The following is a 24481-nucleotide window of genomic DNA, read 5'->3' on the forward strand; positions in this document are numbered from 1 at the left end:
GGCAAGAAAGAAAATTGCTTCAGTATCACTACTAACCATGCCTTATCCTTATAGTCAATAGTTTTAGAGCAGTCAGCTTCCAACCATTCCTTAATAGACACATAATTATGCGGATGGCAAGCTTGTACAAGACTTCTAAATTCTACCTCTACATTTGGTAATTGACTAGAAGCAAAAGTTTGCTCCAGCTGACAACCACAGTGCAACCTCATGTCTCCACCAACATTCCCCATCTTGTGCTGAGCCAGACTACAGGAAACACACAATCCCTGTCAGCCTGTATAAAGCACACTTACAAGTAACCGCACATAAATCCCCAAGAATGCTGAAACTTTTGCATGCAGTTAACTCTTAAAGAGGAGCTCATTCAGAAGTGCAATCTGAAGATACAAAGATCACAAAAAATATATATCCTACAGTATAATTACATATGCTGATAAAAAAATTATCTGGAGTTACCTCTACAGAATATCAGTAGAAAATGAGCTACAACTACAGAAAGAACACCAAATAAAAGCATTGGCAACTAAAGTTTAGCTCACATTCTACTGAGGAAAATTTTCTTTAACTTAACACTGAACTTACCAAACAGTAACTATGTTGAAGCTTCACAGAAAGAAACAGTGTACTGCTCTCCTGAATACAGCAAACCAAAACCTAGGCTTTGTTAGAAGAAAGACAGCTAGCAAATCAAGAGCAAGCTGCCTTCACCCTTGGCGCCAGTGAGGCACCCTCCCAGTAGGTGGGTCCTACTGTGTCCAGTCTGCATGCTCTCTGCCAAGGAATGTGCAAGGAGTGAGCTAGTTCGTAAAATCAGAAAGGAGACAGTGCAGAGCTACCAAGATAGCAGGCTCCTTGGGCCTATGGTTTTAGTTAGTCTGATGAGGGAAAGACCAAGGGGGGTGTAATAGCAGCTCCCAGCTGCCTGAAGAGGGGTCAGAGTGAAACGCTTCTTGGGCAGTGTCAGAAGGTGCAATAAAGAGAAAGACATAAGAGGTAGCTTGAGACATCCAAGTGCGACACTGGGGGAAAATTCTTTCCATGATGTGTAGTGCAGCCCTACAACAGGTCACCAGATAGGTTGTGGGAGGTGGCTCCGTTCTTCAGAGTTTGAAGAGCCTTGGCTGATAAAGCCAGGGTCGCTCCATTTACTGATACCAAAGTGGATGGAGTGGGTGATAGATCAGATAGCTGCCATTCAGGAGAACCTGGAGATGCTGGAAAATTGCAAACTAACTGGCTGGAAAGCAACTCAGCAGAGAAGGACTCTGGGGTCCTGATCAACAGCAAGTTGAACACGAGTCAGCATTGCACCCTCATGGTAAAGAGGGCCAATACTAACCTGGACTGCATTAGGAGGAGTATTGAAAGCAGGTCAAGGGAGGTGGTTCTTCCCCTGTGCTCAGCACTGGTGAGGCCACATCTGGACTGCTAGGTCCATGTCTTACCTCCCCAGCACAAGACACACATAGACGTACTGGAGCAAGTCCAGCAAAGGGGCATGAAGCTGATAACGGGACTGGAGCATTTTTCAGATGAGAAGAAGCTGAGAGAGCTGGGACTGGTCAACCTGGAGAAGATAAGTATCAGGGGGAACCTTATTCCAGCATATAAATACCTGATGGAAGAGACTGAAGATGGAGCCAGACTTTTCTTGGTAGTGCCCAGTGACAGGACAAGAGGCAATAGGCACAAATCAAAACACATGAAATTCTATCTGAACACAAGAAAACACATTTTTACTGTGATAATGGTCAAACATTGAAACAGCTTGCCCAGAAAGGCTGTGAAGTCTCCATCTGCAGAGATACTCAAGACCTGACTGGACACAGTCATGGACAAACTGTTCTAGTTCACCCTGCTTGCTTGAACAGGGTTTTTTATTACATGATATCAAGAGGTCTTTGCTAACCTCAGCCATTCAGTGATTATCTTGACCATCACAAGGACAAAATTTCATTAACTGTAGCAAACTGAGAAGTTACTTAAAATAAACAAAAAACCCCAACCAAAAAATCTCGGGGATAAGGGAGAGAACTTCTTAACCTACAAATGAAGTAAAGATTTAGAGCAGTTCCCTCCATCATTAGATGAATTGATTAATCACTTTTCTTATATCAGCAAGAACATTATACTGAAGTAATTGCTCAAAACTATTTCAAAAGTACTATGAAATGTCTACAGTGTGACTGTGTCCTTATTGTTTGGAAAAAAAATTGTGTTTATATACTACAAATACCATAAACTTGAAGAAACATACACCAAAACCAACGATGTAAATACAAACAAGGTAGGTCACAATAATTCTTAGTTATGAATGATAATCACTTTACTACTTTTCTATACAAGCAAAACCTAGAAAAGGATATCTTAAAGGGCAGCTTATTTGAAAAAAGTGTTTAAACCTTTCCAATCAAAACACAGACTCCGTCAGCTACCTTTTGAAAAGGATTTTGCTTAAGGAAAGATGCTGTATTGAGAAAAACTTGTATTAGAAAGACTACACAGCTGGTAGTCTTTCTCCTGGATCAAAAAGATAAACAGCTTATTCCTCCTAAAGTCAGAAATATGGTCTGTCTTTCAGTACTGTAAAGCCAGCCATTACTATACCAGGAAGCGTGCATTTCTGATGAACAGAAGCCATGATTTTACCAAATCAAAGACTTAAAAAAACCCTACAAAAACCCAACCAAAAAACTAACAAAAAAAAAAGCCCAACCAAAACAACCCACCACCCAGAAAAAAAGCACAAAACCACAAGCCCAAAATACACATACCAAATCAAACAATTCCTTTTAAGTGCCAAACACGGCTACACCGCTGGCTTCTGGTGTGCCATTATATTTCTATACAGGTATCCATGATAATTTTTCTTTTTTTTTTTTTTTACTTACTGTACCAGAGCATCAGACCACACTGAAAAGATTACCTGTAAATAGAAGGTGGCATGCTACAGATATATGGTTCATGCTCACGGATGACAACTAGAAAAATTACAAATATTTGATCCTAAAGCAGAACAGTTTCTCTAGGAAAAACTAAAACCAAGGGAGAGTGCAGAAATGAAAGAAGGAGAATATATATACGTGCATACATAAAAATATATGCATGTATACACATACACGCATGCTTATGTGCAGCCTCTTTTATAAAGATTCCTACAAATTTGCTTGGGAGTCCATCTTTTAATTAATATATTGGAAGAGTATTCATAAAGAAAAGTAATTTTAGTAAAAGTTAAATGAGAAGCAGTTCCTTTCAGTAACAGACAGCAAAGCTGAATCTGTAACACAATAAGTATTAGCATTATACACACTGATAGCTCAGTGCAGACTTGATATTTAAGAATTAAGTAGTTGAAGACAATAGAACATTTGTGATTAAGCATTTGTCATGGCTCTCACGCAATCTCTAATAATGACAGCTTTAAGTGCCAAAATAGTTACTGGAATGACCAGGAAGTCCAAAACTGTGCTAATTTCACTTTTTTTGTCTGTTTTTTTTCAGGAACACTAATTTTGTCCTTTGAACTTTTAGTGCTGATAAAGAAAATTACATTTTTATAGAATTACGCTCTTTGAGATAATTGGCTACTAGAAGAAGAAACAACTGAAGTTTTGAAAGAACTTATTTCACTAGCAGGCTGGAAGACCCCCACAAATGATTCTTATCCTTGCAAGTTAGCAGTTATCACAGAATTAGGCTCCAGGAGTCTGGACTCCTGTGTAAATTAATCTGATCAGCAAAGTACAGAAACTGAAACATCTGGGAACACAAGATGATGAGATTATAAGACTGAACTTGATTGTTCAGTGAACAATTCTGACAAACAGTCACATATGGAACAAAGCTCCACTGCACAAGTAGATAAGCTCATGGTAACCTTTCCAGCAGCCACACTAGACCTCTTCATAGTCTTAAATTCAAGAGTATTACTCATAGATGCACCATTTTCCTGAGGTGAGTTTGGAAAGAATTAGGGGAAATATCAAACAAACAGAACAGCTACAAAGCCAACAAAAGGAAACTTTGAGGACAGTACTACTTGTTTACAGAACGCAATAGGTAGGCTTGTACATTTTTCTTTCCTAGAGGATGCAACAGACAACAAAACAACCAGTTTCTTCTACAATGTACAGATGCCAATAGATATTTTCTTCACTTCATACTAAAGCATACAGTAACAAGAGGTCAAACAACGTAGTTGCACTCTTTAAATAGAAGTTATGATAACATAAAAAACACTCTGTTCTCCCAAATCAAGCACAATTGTAAGTATCACCAGGCAGTAATAAACTCAACATGATTTTACAGCCCCTTTGCAACATTTCTTTGGATGAAATGTGATAAAAACAAAATGTAGGAGTCCTGCAACAGTTGCGTAAAGAATGTGAGATGCAGAAAGACTCCATGAAGTAAAGCATTTGTAAGAAAGCTTTTGTTTTCCTGTGTGGTGAAAAACAGTGAGCTTGAACTAAAGACTCTGTTGGGCTGGCTGGGAAGTAAAGCCAGCTTCCTGTATCATAGTAGCAACATATCTTGCTTGCCTACATCTAATACGCAGAAAGATTCTTAGCCTGCAAGAGACAAAGCATGAAGTTATATAAATCCCCCAATTTTTTTTCCAGCCTCTACTGTTCTACTGGCAAAGCTTCTAAATATTTTACATGCAAAGACTTCACAGCATCAGTGGCAACACAGGCATATAAGCTTCCTTACTGTCATACTGACAGTAAACAGTAATTTATGCATGCCCCACTGAAAAACAGAGATATTTACAAAGTAATTAGGTACAGACACATTAACTTACAGACTAATCAACTGCAGTACAATAAAGCTGGTTTTGACTTATGAGTAAGTCACATTCCAAGGTGTACTGACCCACACATTCCAGGTGTTACTCTGATAAAACAGACCCATCTCCACTCCAGCTACAGATTTCAGGCCTGGTGGAGGATTTCCTGCCATCTCAGGTGCCTTCTCCACCACCAAAGCCCTATCCTGGTGAGCTAAATCTAACTATGAAGGTAACATGCTGAAAACAGTATTGTATTGCCACGTAAAGCCAGCTTTTGAAAAGCTAGCATTGAAACTGACTTTCAAGCAAAGTACAAGGGCTATCAAAACCCTTTGTACCTGACAAGCCTAAAAGCAGAACTCGGGACAGATGACAGAATTCTACTGCTGGGACTTTATGCAGAACATTTAGTTGCATCCATCTGCATTCAACAGTACAGAGCTCAACGCAGATTTTAAACTGGTCATACTGGCAGATAAAGCTTCACCCTGTTTCCTAAAGCATGGGACAAAACACTTGGCAATACTCTTAACCTCAACAAATGGCTGCTAATAGAAGCCCTTGAATGAAAGTACGATGGTTTTTCAAGGTCATTTGTGCATGCACTTAACTTTGTTCAGATACATAGCTACTCGAAGGAAGTCCAGCAGATTGTTCCTTCGTTTATTTAACACACCAACATGTAAACACTGTGTTGGAAAGGAGTTGTACAGAGCATACCTGTCAGCTTTAAGAATTTCTGCCTCCCCATATCTGGATTCAGAGCACAGGCCTCCTCCAGATGGTTGCTTCACTTATGCCCTCTTCTCAGGAGTCAGCATTTAAACAGCTTCAGTCCTAGTGACCTGGATTTAGTTTCCTGCTAACCACATAAAAAACGCAACTTCCTGTCAACTACATGACATACAAGACAATAACCAACCTGGAGTGAATACCACTATGATATTATTCTTACCTAGTATGTTCACATCACTGATGCCTACTAGATAATTCCAGCTGCCTAGATCTTAGCAGTCTTAAATCGAAGCACCTTTATCTGGAAATCGCAGGTCTTTGTGATGTTGAGTTTAAGGCACACAAATTAAACTTTCAAACATCCAGATCTTTTGGATGATAACTAAAGCAAGCAAGAAAACAACAATCCTGTGCTAGAGTCCACTGGTTGCATCTTGTTCTGTATAACCAAAATGCCCCACAGGGAGAGTGGGTGTTTCATCAGTTAGGGAACAGGCTAACCTGTCTTCAACTAGGATAGTCAGAGCAGAGTTATGAGAAGCACAATTTTTGAAATGTGGATTTAAACATTTTATATTCAAGAGCCTCAGAATGGCAGTCCACAAAGTGTTTGGAGGACCTGCTGCAGCACATTGGCTTTCTATAGATAAGCCCACATAACTAGAAGAGCACCATACAGAGAGAGAGAGAAAGAGAAGAAAAAAAAATAAAAAAGATACCTGAGAACATAATCCAAGAACAAGCTTGTTTGTGGACAACAGTCACTTGTATTCCTTGTATTTTGACCTGTCACTGAAAACTTGAAGTTATCAGTGGGAGTAGAAAGAAACTTGGAAAGCCTCCAGCTCACATTGAGAGGTACTGGTGAATACCTGGTGCATCTCCCCAGACATTATCCTGCCAGCCTGGTCATCTATAGCAGATGAAGGACACATCAGAGCCAGGTCTGAACACAGAAAGCCAAGTCTCACCTGGAGTTCTTTCACTTTATCAAAGAACAGGTCTTGCTGAATGGGCCCAAACCTCTACTCTCCACATGCTCTGCTCTTGAGGTTTCCAATGGAAAGTCACTGAACCAGCATGTAACTGCATTAAAGGGCAGTGAGCTGTTTGCACCAGGTGTACAGGTAAGCTGCGCATCAACCAATAACTTGCCAGTTTGCCAATGGTACAAGACAGGTGCTAAAGCAGAGATCACAGGAACATTTGCTCCCACTGAATCCATTTCCTCCCCCTCTCCATAAACAGGTCAGAAATACTTAGCCAGCTGCTTACTTATTCCAAGTGTCCAACCCATGTTTCTTTTCACACTCATCTTGGCTAGATAATCTGAAAACATTTAAGAACTCATGCTGTAGAATTCTCATTGCACTAGTGCGAAGTCTATTCATCACAGAAGCGAAGTTTTACCTCTGCTCAAATTTTGCCTCAGGCCATCAGAAGTCAAACTGCTTCCTGCTCTGCTTCCAGGTCTAGCTGAATACCTCTAACTGCTGGGACACAAGAGAACACCAGTAACATTCGAATAGCAGGGGAGGCTGTTTTACTTTGAGACTGCAGCAACTGCTTCCCAATGCTCATGATTCCAGATTTTGCTGCAGGAAAAGTTGGACATGGGAAGATCTCTCCTAATTTTTCTTTCTGAACAGAAGCCAAGTGGCTCAGAAGTGAGACAGTTTCCAGGAACGAACAACAGACATTTGCTCCGTTGCCTTGTTGTGAGAGCTTGGCATAACCTATTGACGTGAAAAGCAATGTCTTGAAACAGACTGCATCATGACAGAAATCCTACTGAAATCCAAGTATGACTCACTACCCCAGAAAGAAGCATTCAAAGTGATTTTACATTCCAACAGTCCTGATACAGAAAGCCTATTAAGCCAGACAGAACAAGGGCATGGGGGGAGAAGGCCCTTTACAATAAGTATCAGCAACAAAAAACTTTAACACAGAAGGTATGTACTGAAATGAAACAAACAAGCAAACATACCCTGCCCAAGACAACAGGAAATACATGTTTTCCTTCAGGGGTGGGGAGGGGCAGGGAAGAGGAGCAGTGAGTGGTGGTGGAGTCAAGGGGGGTTGATAAAGAAAAACTAAAATAGAACTCATGGGAAAAAACCTAAATGCTGGTGGATTGGAAGAATAGTAGTATTGCTTCCAAAGGACATGAAAACTGTCCTTGGAGATGTATTTCTTTTATGGCAGATAAATATATATAACAAATAAATAATAATAATAAAAAAAATATTCTTCAGTTCCCTGAAGGCAGAAGTTTATTTTACAAAGCCTTCCTCTTCCACACCTAACTTTCTGTTAAATAAGCAGTGACTGAACATTATAAATGCCATCTTAAAATTCATAATGTCTACAGACTTTACTCCTTGAATGGTGCTTTGATGCTGCTTAGCTACTTACTCCTTACACACTTCTCAGAAAGATACAGGATTAGGAATGTTCTTTTTAGGGGAGGGGGAAAAGTATGAAAAACACCTCCACAAGATTCTGTGAATTTACTGCTGCTTGGCCAATAGCTGACTCCAGATGTTGCTACAGCCAGCTGCATCATAATACTATACCTATGGTTTGCTTGTAGATTTTCTTGACCTTTCTGATCAGAAACACTGACCTTTGGGATTCAAGGATCATTGTTCCATGGACTAAATGGAACAATACAAGTAGCAACAATGCAAAACAGAGATTTTGGCTCATTCAAAATCTGTGATTCTCATTCCATACTCTGAAGCTTCTGAGCTGTGTAGAAGAGGATTCATTCCTTGTGGTAAGTGGGAATAGAAGCCCTCTTGAAAACAGAGTGCAGCGCAAGTAATTTCATGTACACCTGTTATCACAATGGTTCTCACAACCCCACGACACAGTGTCCCAAAAAATTTTTTCTATGATTAGCATGAACAGAATCTATTCTCTTTGAAAGACATTTTACCACTGAAGTGGTGGCTGTTTTAAACAAGCTAACACTCTCTAGTGTCAGGAAAAAAGAAGCTTGCAGCAAACATGACTGCTATTTCCTGGAGTTAGATCCGTTTTGCCACTCATGGTTGCTACTGATGTTCACAATGCCCTTGCCAGCTCTTTTCAGGCACACAATCTCACCCTTTCATGGGAATCACCTGAGAAGGGAAAGGAGTAGAAGAAGAATCCATTCATAATGTAAATGCCATCCAACACGTACACAGAAACAAGACCTTTTCTTGAATCTCGTCTGTTTGTGTCTCTGCTTCTTGAAAGTTTAGTCAAAAGCACTGAATGAGATGAGTACCTATCAAAAAGATTTTTAGTGAGTAGAGGTATTTATCTATATTTCATTTAAGATTATATTGGAATGGATATCTAGATGTGAGGAAAAGTGTGTTTATTAAAACCAAGACAAAATATGTAACTATTTCACTGATAGCTGGAGGTTTAAGTTCAATGAAAACTACTTAGAAAGGAGTTATGTCCTCTGCATATAATTAACTTTGAACATTGTCTTATTTGGGATGGGGGAGGGGGCAGAGAAGAAGAGGAAGTGGATAGAGGCCTCCCTCCAGACTTAATTGTCCTGTGATACATAGCGGGGAAGAAGTTGCCTACAGGAATAACATACACGGTAGACTGAGGCAGTAGACTCATATAGCCAGAAGAGCTGCCATATCTGATTTAACAAAGCCACATGAGATGTCCTCTTAGCCTGATGAGATAGGCTTGTATCCCTTTTAGCCACCTGATAGCATTCCCCATAGAGTACAAGGCAGGGAGAAGGACTGTTGCTTAAAAGCTCCTAGGATAGATTTCTTCAATAGTCATGATGGCTACATGGTGAAAAGCAACACTGAAATGTAGACTGTATACGTGTTTCTAGAGAAACATCTAGCCTGTGAATGATTGTGTCACTATGATTAAAAAACAAAATAAAACTGAGAGCTCAAAACATAGCCTGAAGCTTCCTTGATGACTAATATCCATTATTTTATCTTTGTTAGTAATTTTTCAGGAAAACACCATAAAAACAAAGAAAGTCAAAGTTTTGGAAGTAGTATCTGCATTATCTACAAGAGAACTTTCCTTCCGACCAGGATTCCAGCAAGAGCAGACGCTATCAGCAATCTGTTTCCTCTTTTGGCAGGACTTAAAAGCCACACAACATCTGCATATCAAACCACCTGTTTTTTTCCTGTTCACTGCAAGGAGCAGCCACAGGGATTATTTACCACAAAGATCATTTGCAATTTTGCAAATAGCAAGTTGCAGCCATAGTGATTATTTGCAATTTTTCTCACTTTGACTTACTTTCCCAAGAAAAGTGTCCTGGTTGCAATCTTTCTGTTCTGTTACTCAAGTTGAGCTAGTGGTACAATCTAGGAACTCTCATCAGTACCTAAAGCACCTAATGAAGAAGAACCACCATCTGTTGGACATGAAAGCCTTCAGATACAACTCCAAATATTAGAATGGGAGATACAGTAAGCTCAAATTGAGCACAGTCCTGCACATGCACTTGCTATATGCAAGGATTATTAATGTAGACATTAAAGATGGTCTACTTTTGCTGTTCAGCTCTGGAGACAAAATGGTTTAATTTAGAATTCCGCCTCCACATGAGTAGACCAAGAAAGCTGCTCAGTTGTCATCACATCCAGCCACAGATTTTTGTTTTTCACAATCCAAGGCCTCGCATGCAGAAAAAGACAGCTAACTTGCTAGCACATAAAAAGTGACAGGGTTATGGACATTCAAATCACCAGGAAAATGAAAATCATCCCCTTTGCCCTATAATGCCTTTACTTGAGTTAGCTCAGCATGTGATCAACAGAAGGAACAACCCATCATTTGTAAGACTTCAAATGCTCTATACTGAGCTGACCATCTGATAATATTCACTACCTTGCACTTATCTGCAGATTTATCTTTAGTTATACTACTCAGGCAAGCCCTGACTAGATGCCAATTCTTAGCTGAAAGCTCACTTACAGAATGATAGATGCTAGTGATGCAGTATTGTTCTTTTCCCCTTGGACAACACTTCTGTATAATAGTACAGAATGTGAAACTGTATTTGAATACATGCAGCTATTGATAAAATGCTCTACAGTCTACAGTCTTTAGCTATGCTACAGTCTATCATGTCACCACCAGCAAGTAAATCTGGTTAGCATTCAGCAGAGCATCATTAAGAACAGACCTTACTGTTAACGACAGCAAACCACAGTCATGCAAACACCATAAATCAGTTCTCTTCTTCCCTTCTTGCAACAGAAGCATCAAAAATCATGAAGAATAACATCTGGTATTTTCCAATTAGGTCAAGTCAGAAAACTTTGTATTATAAAAATCCATTTAGCCAAGACTGATGTGTACAACTGAGTCAACACTTTCTGGTAATTTTTCCAGTTACACTTTTATTTTCCAATATGCATCTCTAAACTAACCAATGTGCATAGAAACATTTTCAATGCACAAAACCACACTCAAAGAACAATTGTTGAAAGCAGCATTTTTTTCTGGTTATTTTGTTCTTTGTTTTTAAAGAAAGATACAGAAAAGATTTTTACAAAAAGTGATCAGGAGAGGCTATTGATAAGCTCCATATTCTACCACGATGCCAATTTTTCTCAGTGACAGTGCATCTCAGCCAAAGGAAAGGGCAATAATAACCGTTCCTCAGCTTAACATACAAAAGGAATAGTATATCTGAAAGATAACACTTTTTTTTCCTTTATCTCTCTCTTTCCTTTCTATTTCAGTCGAGACAGTAGCACAGACACCTTCTAGCCCACCTCAGGTTGCCTTACAGCCATAACAGCTGCTGCAAGACTTGCTTAGGAAAAGCTCAAGAGAGCTCAGCTATGCCATCACTCTTTTCCGCTTTGCGGCCCACCCCAGAGAAGTGCAACTGTTTGACAGACCATAAGACCTACAACAGCACAAAAGCTATAAAACCCACTGCTTCTTTACATAGCTTTTTGAATTACCCACTCCACAGAAAACGAATACAGAACTCAAAGCAAGCCCAGAGTTCCTCCAGGCAAGTCTCATTTCCCTCCAGTTTGCCTGGTTTGTTGCTAATTGCTAGTCTGACCTACAACAGCATCAATTTTGCATGCCTACATCCTGCTTCATAAAACCAACCTGTATGCAAACTTTCTCACTCCAAGCCACCAACACATGAAACTGAACAAGGCAGAACCAAGGGCAAGCTCAGATGAAGATTTAGTATTTCCATCCTTTTTGCACATATTGATGTTGCTCAAGAAATTCAGTCACAGTAGCATGACATGGTCCAGCAGCAAGCAGAAACACACTACAGGTTTCCTAGATCTTGGGTAGGGATGCCAGAAAGAAATGCATACATCAGCACATGAAGACACACCAAAACCAGATGAGGCTTACCTGACCCCATCCAGAAAGCCCAGGCTGTTCCCGCAGGCAATAGCCTCTCATTATTTCAAAAAACAGAATGGTAATGGACAGCTGAGTTTGCATAGGTATTTGAGCTCCTCCAAAAGAACACTTTCAAGCAGAGTTCTTCATAGCCAGAAACCAGAGAAGCTGTATATTGTTGCCAGCCTACACAAAATGCACATAGCACGAAAGAAGTGTTTCTGACCACTTCCCACTGAAATTTTGAGCTAATTTTATGACACTGCTGTAAAGCCACATTTAAATGTTGGTAAACTGATGTGGCCGGTGATCAGTCTCTGTGGCAAGCAGACACAGAACTGGCTGAATCTTCAACTCTCATTTACTTCTACGGGTAAGAAAAGCCTCCTCTGGTTTGGGTTACAAAACCAAAAGCATGCAGGAGAAACTATAGCTACCACATTACAGCTGATGTCAGAAACAGCTCTATTTATTTAAGGATTCACTCATGTTTTATCACTAGAGACTTTCAGATTTCGGATGCAAAACCAGCAGGCAAAAGTTTTACCCATTTACCAGCAAGCTAAGCACAACAAAGATGACAAAATATCACATCTGAAAGGGTATCTTGTTCCTTCCAAGAAGTATCATGTTTACATCATCACATGTTAACTAATACTTCCTGTACCATTGTCTTTGAGCTTACTTTTCTGTACAGTATAGAGAAAAAAACCAAAGTGATTGCAACAAGAGAGAATATAATATAAAGAAATGATTGAGAAAGTAATTCTGGGAAAAAAAATCTTCACTAGTTAAAAAAAAGAAAAAAAGGAAAAAAAGGATGCCTAGCAGAACCTTTGACCTGAGCAGAGCTAGCTGCAGAAAGGGTACAAATTCCTTCTGACTCCATAGCACATGATATAATGTCCATTATTATTTTTTTTTTTAATAAGGGTAGAAATATGTATTCCTAGGGTTGTAATCCTAATACTAACTTCATTATTAAAATGTTGATGTTATATGTTTTCACACAGGCTTCAAAAACTTCCTTTGGCTAAAATCCTCTTTGCAAAAGAACAACAGGAAAAAGAAGAGGTAAACAAAGCATAACTTTGAAGAAAAGGCATATGAATGCAATTGGGGCTTTTGTCTCACTTTTTGTCCCAAGTGCTGCCAGTCTCATTTTTCCTTTTAGCATCACTGTTCCAGCTCCAATTAAAAACCCCCTGTAAATCTCCTCAGCAACAGTCCACACCTCTCCTGAGCTGCTGACTCTTCACGTAAGAAATTCTCTCAATTCTGCTTTTGAGCAATGTTGCAGAAGAACAATAGAACTGTGAAGTTTGCGAAGATAGAGAGCTGAACTGAAAAGTCAGCAAGATGTACCACTGATGTCCCCCCACCCAATAAAGTAACACTCCTCACAGTCACAGCCAACAGTAAGCTTAGAGCTCTCCCTTCCTTTTCCATGCAGACTGCAGTGGCATCAGTCACCTCCACTTCCATCCCACTTCCAGCTGGAAAGCACCCAGAATTCCTGCTAACAGTGTCCAGGCATGCACATACAGACCCAGTCTATCCTGCATGCCCATCTGTACAGCCTCTGCTCCTTCATCCTAAGAAAGGATAGTGAACAGCTCTCAGGAATCACACTTTGCTGCAAAAACATGCTTTCAGCATGCATATCCCCCATTCAGTGTTACCTCCAGAAAGCTGGGATAGTTATGGGTGAGGCACTGCTCAAGCTATGTTTCAACAAGTTGCTTCTTTATGCCTCACAACCACATTTGGTCTTTCCAGTGATAATATTTAAAAAGATCCATACTGGGAACACACTGACATGGTGGCAAAGCTGGAAATGGCCTGAGATCAAACAAACATGGTTTCCTACAAGCTAGCCTGGGGTATCCTGATTCTCACAGCCATTCCTCACTTTCACAGAACAGCAACAGATTAGCTGCAGGATCACAGGATAAGTTCAGTTAAACAAGATCTCAGGAAGTCATCTTGTTCACTCTCCTCCTCAAAGCAGGGTCAGCTATGAGGTCAGACGAGGTTAGTCAGGTTCTGATTCCTCAGTCAAAAAAAATTTCAAAGATGGAGACTACACAATCTGACTGGGCAACCTCCACCATTTGACTGTCCTCACAGGAATTTTTTTTCATTACATTCAGTTGGAGCCTCCCATTTCAGTTCATGTTTACTGCCTCTCACCTTTTCCAGGCAAGGAAAGGACAGATGTAACAGTCAAGAAATCAGAAGGAATCACAGTCTAGAGAACTCTGCTTTCACGAGGAAATGCAAAACAATTCCATTTTCAGTTTACTTCATCCAGTTTAAGGGTTTACACAACTCACACAAAACTGTACAGGACAGGGAGAAGCTTCCTTCACTGCTATAGGCCCCCATGCACGCACAGGCATCTTCTGCATAAAGAATCCTTTGCAGCAAGCTGACATTCATCTTTTCTATTCCACTGGATGGCCAACACAATAAGACATCTTCAAATACCTGGTACTAGGGAATAGGGTTGGGGGGAGGGAGACTAAAATGACCTTGAATAGAGCAGCAGCAAGTTGCTTAATCCAGCAAGATATGAAATAAAAAACCAAGAACCTCTTTCATCTTTGTAGTCTGAAGATTTCCAGTGAATTCAGGCTTCACTGAATTCTTCTTGTTCTAGAGCCACAGTTTTTGTATTTCTCAAGAGACAACTGCTACAGTTCTAAAATGACAGATCCTCTTGGACCACACAGACCTCAGTGCTCCTCAAACTGCTACCAGTAGTATCCCTGTCTTGCAGGACTGGTAGTTCACATTCAATATTAAAAGGATTACTGTTCTTAAGAAAAGAAGTCCAAAAACTTGAAACTTGCCTGGGGCTGAGGGGGATGGGGTAGAAGGAAGAACTGTAGTAAGTGGCAGGATAAACAGACACAGAACTGAAGCAACATGTTGAGAAACTTAAATACAATCTTCTAAGCCAAAGGTGATACTGCATTCAAACTGCATACAGGACCAAGGAATAAGCACCATCGGACATGACAGATGTTGCTTGTATTAGGAAAGCATATAGGCTTTGCCTAAGTAACCCTCTTGATCAAAGTGGTTTGAAACTATTGCTTCTTTATCAACATGACACAGGGAGTCTTCCAAACTGTAAAGAAAATTTTAATAGTGCTTTGAGCTCAATGGTTTCTTTCCCGATCATCCAAGCACACACTCCTTCACTTTGCTTTTTGTGGAAGAAAATAGCCAGATTCATCTGATGCTGAGCAAGTAAATCACATGAATGAAGTTAAGTTCCTTCTACATGCACACTTAGTCAGTCTATTATGATGCTGACCTACCTTTCCAAAGTTCTGAACATCTTGTTCCCCTTATTTTGGGCATAAGTTGTGTCTTAATGAGAAAAAATTTCAAGAAACTGAAAACCCCCTCAATTTATATTCAAGCTTGTGTTTGAAGATTCACCATTCAGTTAATTTCCACACTACGTCAAACTATACAAGAAAGATGAGGGTGTTGAAAGGGGGGTGGAGGGGAGAAGATAGTTTCCTCTTGGTTTAAAATCATTCTGGACAGTATGTTTGTATACTGAAACTAAGGGAAAAAATCTGTGCATGCAACTGATGCATTGAGTGGCAAGACACGGGGTCTTTTTCTTTCTAACTCCTATTCCAGAACAAGATCGGGGGATAGTTACTTTTTCAGGAAAAGGCTAATTTTACAATTATCCAGCTGTACAGTACAGAGTAGAGAAGAAGAGTTAGGTCTTTTATTTTCATGTATTTGTAAGCTGGCATGCACCATCCAGAGCAGCAAGCACCACCACAGTATTAAACATTAAAGAGAATGCCTTAAATTACTTTAGGGGAGGAGACAGATTTAAATGTAGACAAATGCTACTTATTTTATGCACAGTTGGTTTTCCATCCCCAGTTACACATCTATATATAGCAACCACAGCACACCCAGTCCCTCCCAACATGAGAAATAAGACTCTATACATTCTGGCTTTATCTCCTCACACTCACTGATGGAGTGCTCCATGAAGACAGAAAGAGGAGTACTGATCATCAAGGCAACTGGACAAGGATCCAAAGTGATACAGTTTTGCAGCACATGTAAGATCCATTGCTTTGCTCAGAAAGAAGGTAAGGACTTGTGTTAAAGCAGATCCAGCACTATTTCAAACACGCCTCAATCCATGCACATCAGACCTAATGCAAAAGAAGTTGTCCTCTTCTATAACTGTCCTTAGACCACTTCTTTCCTTTAAATCATTGCTAATTGAAATCCAAATTTCTAATGAAGAAACAACTTGAAACAGATACTGTAGCCCAGGAGGTTTCTAACTAACATTACATCTAGCATATTTTAAAGGAGCGCAGCTGTTCAGAACATACCTTCATACTTCTACTGGGCTGCACAGAACTCTGTATTACAATCAGGCTTGCAGCAGGTGAGGGCCAAGCTCTATAAACACACACAGTAACAGTAGCACTGTGCTCCACATGATGGGTATGCCAAGGACACATCAGACATCACCTTCTTATTGAACTCTAGGAAAAGCTCCCCAAGATTTCCAGTGCAGCCCCCTTTAGAAAACTCCCAACACATAAATAAAACCATCTTGTTACCAGTCACAAGCTTACTTCTCTGTGCTATTGAATTTCTTCAGATCTCACCTAGTGGCTTTTCCACATTGCAAATGATGAGAGCACAGACCCATCAAATTTCAAGAGTGAAGAGGTACCTTGCACTTTTCCCTATTTTTTTTTAAGAAAAAGAAACCCCACCCTTAAAATTTGTTCTGCTAGAATGACCAGCATGTAGTCTTATTCTCACTATATGGCAACAGAAAAATGAACATAAGAGTTTTTGTTCTCAGTACCAGAGAAGCTGGATTGATGATCGATATTTTCATTTTCAGCTGATTAGAAAATGAGTAGCTAGTGTTAGATCCTCAAATGGAATCTAGAATTGGAGCACACAAAAATGTAGGAACAAGAGAACAAGCTTAAGACTTTTGAAAACTATGCCAGCTTAGTGGGCACACGGTTTCTTCCCTGTTGGCTACAGCTGTTTGCCATGTTCAAATACAACCAGATAACAAGTTTTAAACAAAGCCACTACAGTGTTTAAAGATCACAGACTGCCTTTCTAGGCTCAGTGAACTTCACTAGGCCAGAAACATTCTTCCTAAAAATCCCATGTTATATGTGATAATCTATGTGGCCTAATATTTATCAAAGTAATTTTATCATTACTCATTTTACACTATTTGCAGTGGTAAACTCGGCGCCAACAAGCAACATGCCAGAGGCCCTGGTAAGGATTTTACAAGAACTGACTCACTACCAATGTGCTGTAGTGACTATTCAGATTAAGTTACATGTCTGAACAAAAAAAGGCCTCTCCAGTTACAAGGGAAACTGACACTCAAGACCTTTTCAAGTAGGTGCAGGTTCATGGGAATGCTGTTTTCCCCGCACTCCCAGCGTTTCTGTGATAGCTTGCAGCAAGACAGAGCTACTGCTCCCAGCATGTCCATGGGGAGCTCCAGCTAAGGCAGGTGCACTGCTTTTGCTAGGCCGCCTATCATACATTGGTGATCCCATTGTGATTCAAGCACAGACTCTTACTGCAGTCCCTAGAAAGAAGCAGAAATGCCTTCATACACTGAAGGCATTTGAAAGTATTTGCTCTTCTCACACTGCCTGAATTTAGAGAGAAGGCTCAGCTTTCCGCATCCACGGGGAGGGAGGTAAAGCACAAAACCCCTAGGTGTAAGGCAATTAAACTTGCTCACTGCTGTTCTACTTCACTGCCAGGATGATGTATATAGAGACAGGATGATAAATACATGAAAAAAGAAGAAAGGAAGGAGAATGTTAATGTTGTAAGCCTGTGAACAAAGCTATGAATTTTTCTTTGGAATTCTCTCTATTATCGCCCTTATTTAACCTCAAAAAAGCTCCTGTTGGCAGAATCCTTGCATTTGTTAAGGCCCCTCTGAATGAAGGTTCAGCTCTGCCACAACAAGCACTTCCCTTAGTTTATGTTCACCTTTACTGATAGTGCAGTTGTGCCATCACCCAGGTTGATGAACGCATTTAACAACACAGGCAAGACAACAGGTATCTCTATGCCATGATCCAAATTCTCTATAGCATCCCCAGAAATAATTTCCAGCTCCTTAGGTCCAGCACACAGAAACTTCTGTACCAGTCACCCACGCCTGGAGCATGCACATGAGCTCATCTGTTCGGCCTGCCCCACACAGAGTAGGCTTGTATGGGGAAGGACATGTTCTTTTCAGATTTAACTACATCCAGGAGACTTGAATTCAGCTTTCCATTTATGGCCAGAAACCCTCTAGTAATTTACTTGGATATTGCAGCCCTCAAGTAGTACTGGCAGCACGCTGCCATGTTGATTTGGGACTGACTGCATGTACACTGAGCATTTCCCTTGATACTGTGGGTCAGCACATCCCACCTATAAAAGCTAACATGGCCAGTTTCCAGGACAACTGTGTGACTAGTCTCCTGTGAGAAATGGATCAATAACACAACTGAATTCCTGCTTCCTCAAACACCTGCCTTTGACTGTCTGGAAGGAGACGTTTTTAATACCCTGGGCAGCCTCTAAAGTTATGCCGAATGGAAGAGAGATACGGTGTGTATTTTATCAATAGTGCTATGACAGCTTTCTGAAATCTGATCACAACACAGCATTTGCTCCATGAGGAATACCACAGCACGTTACATCTCAGGGAAAGTAACTGTTTTCAGAAATGTTACCCATTCGAGGTCTACAGAATTCTGAAATACAAGAAGAAGGGCTTCCCCCTGTCTACCGTATCCTTGAGACAGATGCATGACACAGAGGCCAGAACCCCATGCAGGGGCTGATGTCCCTGGCACAGCGTTAAGTGATACCTAAAAAAGCAAAGGAAAAACATGGTGTACATTCAAACTTCCAGGCAGGACACAGACCTGAGGCACTTCTAGGCCTCAAGGAACTTTGAGAACTCTAAGACTTTGATGTACTGTATGCTTACCTCTACTTTCAAACCATAGTCCTAACTCAAGGGCCTAGCCTGCCCCAACTGTCCTTCACTACTCATTCTAGAGCACAGAAAATACAACTCCTGATCTGGAAAAGGCTGAATTGTTTTTGCCAACACATATCCCACAAAGTAGCATGCCCTTCAGATAATGCTTTTTACTTCCCCTCTCACCACCCCCATTTTTGATAATGTGGTTCCAAACCAGTTTGAAATTTGACCTGACCTTAATTTTACTGTGTTCAAGTAAGCTGATTTTTATATTATAGCGTATATCATGCTAGGTAACAAGTACTCCAAAAATTATGAGTTGGAAGTAAGGGGCTCTTTTCAAAGCCAAGCAGCAAGTTAAGAAAGGCAACAGATGCAGTCTGTTATTTCATTCTTGTAGCCAGTATTCTTTATCATACCTTAAAAGGATACAGTTCTTTGTGCAACAACTTGGCTGGCGGCCTCTGAGTGATGATCCAAAAATTGGATCCTCCTCCAAAGCTGAGTTTTAGATACACATCCAGCACGCATATGGCTGTGGTATAGACTGCCTTGATTTGGCATTTGATTGTAAATGTTTCATGCAGTGCGAGAACTTGACTTAACTCCTTCTGAAAGGCAGATATACCTGGAAGAGCTGTGTCAACACACACAGTTGTCAGGAGAAAATAGAAAGGCTCTATCCCTTCCAGGTCACAGGGTATGGCTGGGACGGGGCCTTACAACATTGAGAGGATTTTAAAAGGAAAAAAAAATAAAATCACATTTTTCCCTGGCATAGCCATATCCATGTACTGAGGGCACATTTCCTCCTCTCAGGTAAGGGATTACCACAGAAAACAAACAAAACCCTCTCCAGTATTTGGCATCCAGTGCAGGCTGCTAGGAGTAAGTACTCAGGGAGTACCTAACTTCCCTTTCTCTAGCATTCCCTGAGAAGAATGGATGACAGAACAGCGTGGATGTTAGAGGCACCACCACTGTGGCCTGACAGTATCTCAACCATTCACTTCCGTTTAAATGCAGCATCTCCAGCCACTGCTCCTTTGGGAAACTCCCTCAAGCATGAAGTACCTCCTACACCTGATCCAAGCAATGATGCTTGGTTACAGGCTTGGTAAGGCAGCACAAGTCTGTTCCTGTGACAGGCCGCATGTTACTCAGCAGCTAGGGACTGACACATGGGGAAAAATAAGAATTGGAAGCTTGAATAAGAAAGTAGTGGAAACACCATATTTACAACACATTTGGATATACAATCTAGCCCTTGCAAGGGAGCAATGCGATTTATACTGCTGTTCCAAGAAAGAACAGAGTCCTTTCAGCTCCTAGACAGCCCAGATGTAACTAAGCTCATGGAGTTGCAGCTTTCCAAGAACCCCAGCCACAATGTTATCTTGCATTGTTTCTTCTTTACTCCTCTCTTTGCCTCCAGTCCTTCCTCATTTATTTCTTGCTAGTATATAGTTATCCAGGCAGTATCAGCCATGACAATATCTTCTTAGTCGATTACTTCTTTCTCTCTTGTCCACATGCTTCTCAGGACCCTTAGAAATCAGCACCTTCTTAGCCATCTCTACTTGTTTTCATGCATGCCTGCAAGCACAACAGCAGCCAGGCCAGGATCTCACTCCATGCGTAGTCCAGGATACAGTGTATCAGATACTAAGATCACAGAGAAATTCCTTCTTACACCAAACATACACTAGGACATCCAATCCCCAAACAAGTTGGGGATGAGGCAAATATGCAACACTGTTCCTGTGGCTGTGAGTTACAGCCAGCCAAGCTGTGAGTTACAGCACACCAGAAACTGTATTCCCAGGGATTTTCTCTGAACCTCTGCCATGGATTTCCTGAACCCAGGAGAGACACTTATGAATATGAGCACAGGTCAGCAGATATGTTTGGCTGTCAGGGGATAACAATTTATAAACATGCATTTCTTCTCAACATGCTCTACCCTAGCCTCAGCTGAAGCCTTTCCTCAAAAAGCCTTTCCAAACATTGGCATAAATGTTGTTTTCCTTCACTCAACATAACCACAAATCTGGGAAGACAGTATTTTTTGGAGACACTATCAGCAGGAGAAACTTCCAAGCCTGATTAAACCCAATTCTAACTACAGACAGCATGGAATCAGATAGACTAGTCAATAATTTATTGAAATCATCAGCTTCAAGGTTTTTTGTTTGGTTGTTTTTTTAATTAAACATCAGCTGAGAACCAACTGCATCACAACTGTGAGCCCACAGAGCTTTCAGGGAGGATTAGTAAGTTTTGGATGAATGTATTAGTTATTTTAAGTATCATAAATTTCTATTCAGGTGTATGCTTACCTTCTCAAATTATATTATATGGACATTTGCTTTTGCCTCATCTTCTACTATGTCAAGGAGCATGCAGCAAGCACAGAAAGTTTAGACTCCTATTTCAAACTAACCCTTCCACTTTCCACCTGGTTTCCACAGTTGATCAAGAGTTAGGGTAAACAAGGAGTAAATAATAAAAAGCTGTTTGTTTTCTGTCTCTCCTGAAGTGCATTCTGCTGGACTATGCAGATTCCCCCTCTCTCTGATTAACCTGTGCTAAATACAGTCAGGAGAACTTCACCAGATTAGTTAGACTAAACAGATAGCCATATAACATTCTTTTTGACACAGTCTCCCATAACATCCTCATACATAAACTCAGGAACTGTGGACTAGATGAGCAGAGAGTGAGGTGGGCTGAGAACTGACTGAATAGCAGAGCTCAGAGGGTTGTGATCGACAATGTAGAATCTAGTTGGAGGCCTGTAGCTGGTGGTATTCCTCAGGGGTCAGTACTCGGTCCAGTCTTGTTCAACTTACTCATCAATGAACTGGATGAAGGGACAGAGTGTACCCTCAACAAGTTTGCTGATGATACAAAACTAGAAGGAGTGGCTGATGTGCCAGAAGTCTGCACTGCCATTCAGTGAGACCTGGACAGGCCAGGGCGGAACCTAATGAAGTTCAATAAAGGCAAGTGTAAGGTCCTGCACCTAAAGAGGAAAAACCCCATGCACCAGCACAGGCTGGGGCTGACCTGGAAGGCAGCTCTGCAGAGAAGGACCTGCGAGTCCTGGTGGACAGCAAGTTGCCCATGGGCCAGTGGTGTGCCCTTGTGGTCAGGAAGGCCAATGGGATCCTGGAGTGCATTACAGTGTGGGCAGCAGGTCAACGGAGGTTATTCTCCCCCTCTACTCTGCCCTGGTGAGGCCACATCTGGAGTGCTGTGTCCAGTTCTGGGCTCCCCAGTTCAAGAGAGACAGGGAACTACTGGGGAGGGTCCAGCAGAGGGCTGTGAAGATGATGAAGGGACTGAAGCATCTCCCTAATGAGAAAAGGGTGAGAGAGCTGGGCCTGTTTAGCCTGGAGAAGAGAAGATCAAGAGGGGATCTTATCAATATCTACATATATCTTAAGGGTGATTGTCAAGAGGATGGGGCCAGGCTCTTTTCAGTGGTGCCCAGCGACAGGACAAGGGGCAACAGGCACAAAATGCAACACAGAAAGTTCCTTCTAAATACGAGCATTAACTTCTTTACCTCAAGGGTGACAGAGCATTGGAACAAGCTTCCCAGAGGGGTTGTAAAGTCTCCTTCTCTGGAGACATTCAAAACCTGTGTGGACTTGACTCTGTGCAACCTGTTCTTGGTGAACCTGCGTTAGGTGGGTGTTGGACTAGATGATCTCTAGAGGTCTCTTCTAACCCTGACCATTCTGTGATTCTGTTCATCAAACAGCACAGCTAAAACAAACAAACAAAGCAGTAAACTTTTTGAGGCCAACAAATCTGAAGTCTAAAAGTCTTCTAAATAGTATTAGGTACATAATAGAAATATGTCACTTGGGTGACATAAACTGAATCTTTAAAAACTCTCCCAAAAGATGCCTTTGGATTTTCATCTGCCAATTAAAATGCAAAAGCCACATTTGTGCAATAAAAAACTCAAACATAAAACCACATGCTTGAACATAGTGGAATATAATCTGACCTCACTGAAGGTTATGGGAAGACCTTCTCAGTTTCTACCGGCATCAGGATAAGATGACTGGAAACCAAATATCCCCATCTCAAAACAATAAATATCTTCAGGGAGTCATCAAACATATTCTATTGGCTCAATCAAATGCATAGTCAGAAAAATTGCTATATCGTTACACCCAATTAAACCTCATTTCCAAAAGTGCCTTTAGCATCTTTGAAAGCTCCTTATATTTGCTTTACGTCTGCTCTGTATGTTGTTATAACAGCTTATCAGCTGCACCAAACACCAGTTTGTCAAAAGGGTGTCTTGCAGTTGCAAGGGTACACAAATTCACTGTCTCTTACTTTAGCTAAGCCATCCCATATTGAACACTAAATGATCTCATTTATTATGGCTAATCTGGAAAAGGACATAGAATAAGCTACTGTTCTAAACACAGAAAGAAATCAAAGCACTGTTAACTTAATAGTTAAAATTAGAAACTCTCATCACTGATGTATAAAGAGTAAGAACATACTGGGACTAATTTGTTTTTCTGAGAAATTACTCAACTAGAAGGAATAGATTTACACCAATGAGAAATAAAAGCTTCCAGCCCCCCCTACAAGATACTGAAAACTTCCAAACAATGTAGTCTACATGTCATTTCCTGTGTCTCTCTTCAGAAATGCTATTTAAGAAAAGAAAAATAGGAACACTTGCATGAAAAAAGGATCTTTGCATCCAACAGCCTCATCTTCCCCCACTGATTAATCTTTCCTGAGGGCCCAAAACAGGAGCTGCCAATAGAAAAGGAAAGCATACAATCAGCTTAACTGGGCACAAGAGTGACTTTTACCTCATAATGAGAAAAAGAGGACCTGCTGTACAAATCCAAGAAATACACAACTGATCTGCACAAAGATGTGTGTTGACTGAGTCAAACCATCATGAATTAAAAACATATGGCCCCATGCCCCAGGAAGGTTTACAGACTGCACAGCCAACAAGTAGTAAATGAAAGCAGATAATATGATGAAACGACATGGACAATACGGTCGCATAGTGTCAGGACAAGGGTTTCAAACAGTCTAAACTCCTACAACAATGCCACTGTTAACCACCTCCCTGCATGACAGAAAATGACAGACACTACCAAGAATAGCAGTTAAAGGCTCATGGACATCCTGAAGTATCTCATTTTGACCATTGGTACAAAAACCGTAAGAAATGAGGAAGGAAGAAAGGAAGGAAGGAAGCTACACAAAGATGTAGCTTTGCAGCCCTTCTCCAACAGAGGGAAGACCAAGAAGTCTGAATCTGATTGAGGTAAAAAGGCCATAAGTAAATTGATCAACTGTTGTTCAGTGAACTAACACGATGTCATGCTTTGGCCATCCATTCTACTTACGCAGACGACAGCCTTGACATTGCCAAGCTGAGCAATACACACTCCAACACCCACTGCTCACATTTTCACCCACATGACCATACAATCTATATTCAATAGCGAGGTCCAGAGCAGCAT

General features: G+C 40.8%; 1 protein-coding gene and 1 long non-coding RNA gene across 4 annotated transcripts in view; one reads left to right on the forward strand and one right to left on the reverse strand.

Annotated features, from left to right (window-relative positions):
- Nucleotides 1–24481, reverse strand: part of SHB (SH2 domain containing adaptor protein B) — an 83639-nt gene that overhangs the window by 43031 nt on the left and 16127 nt on the right. The gene's annotated exons all lie outside the window — the stretch shown is intronic.
- LOC308056870 lies at nucleotides 2–22963 on the forward strand. Its single transcript, XR_013925010.1, has 2 exons — nucleotides 2–2290; nucleotides 3508–22963. It is a non-coding gene; the product is annotated as an uncharacterized lncRNA (long non-coding RNA).

Source organism: Falco punctatus, assembly GCF_963210335.1.
Source record: "Falco punctatus genome assembly, chromosome: Z".
Classification (NCBI taxonomy): domain Eukaryota; kingdom Metazoa; phylum Chordata; class Aves; order Falconiformes; family Falconidae; genus Falco; species Falco punctatus.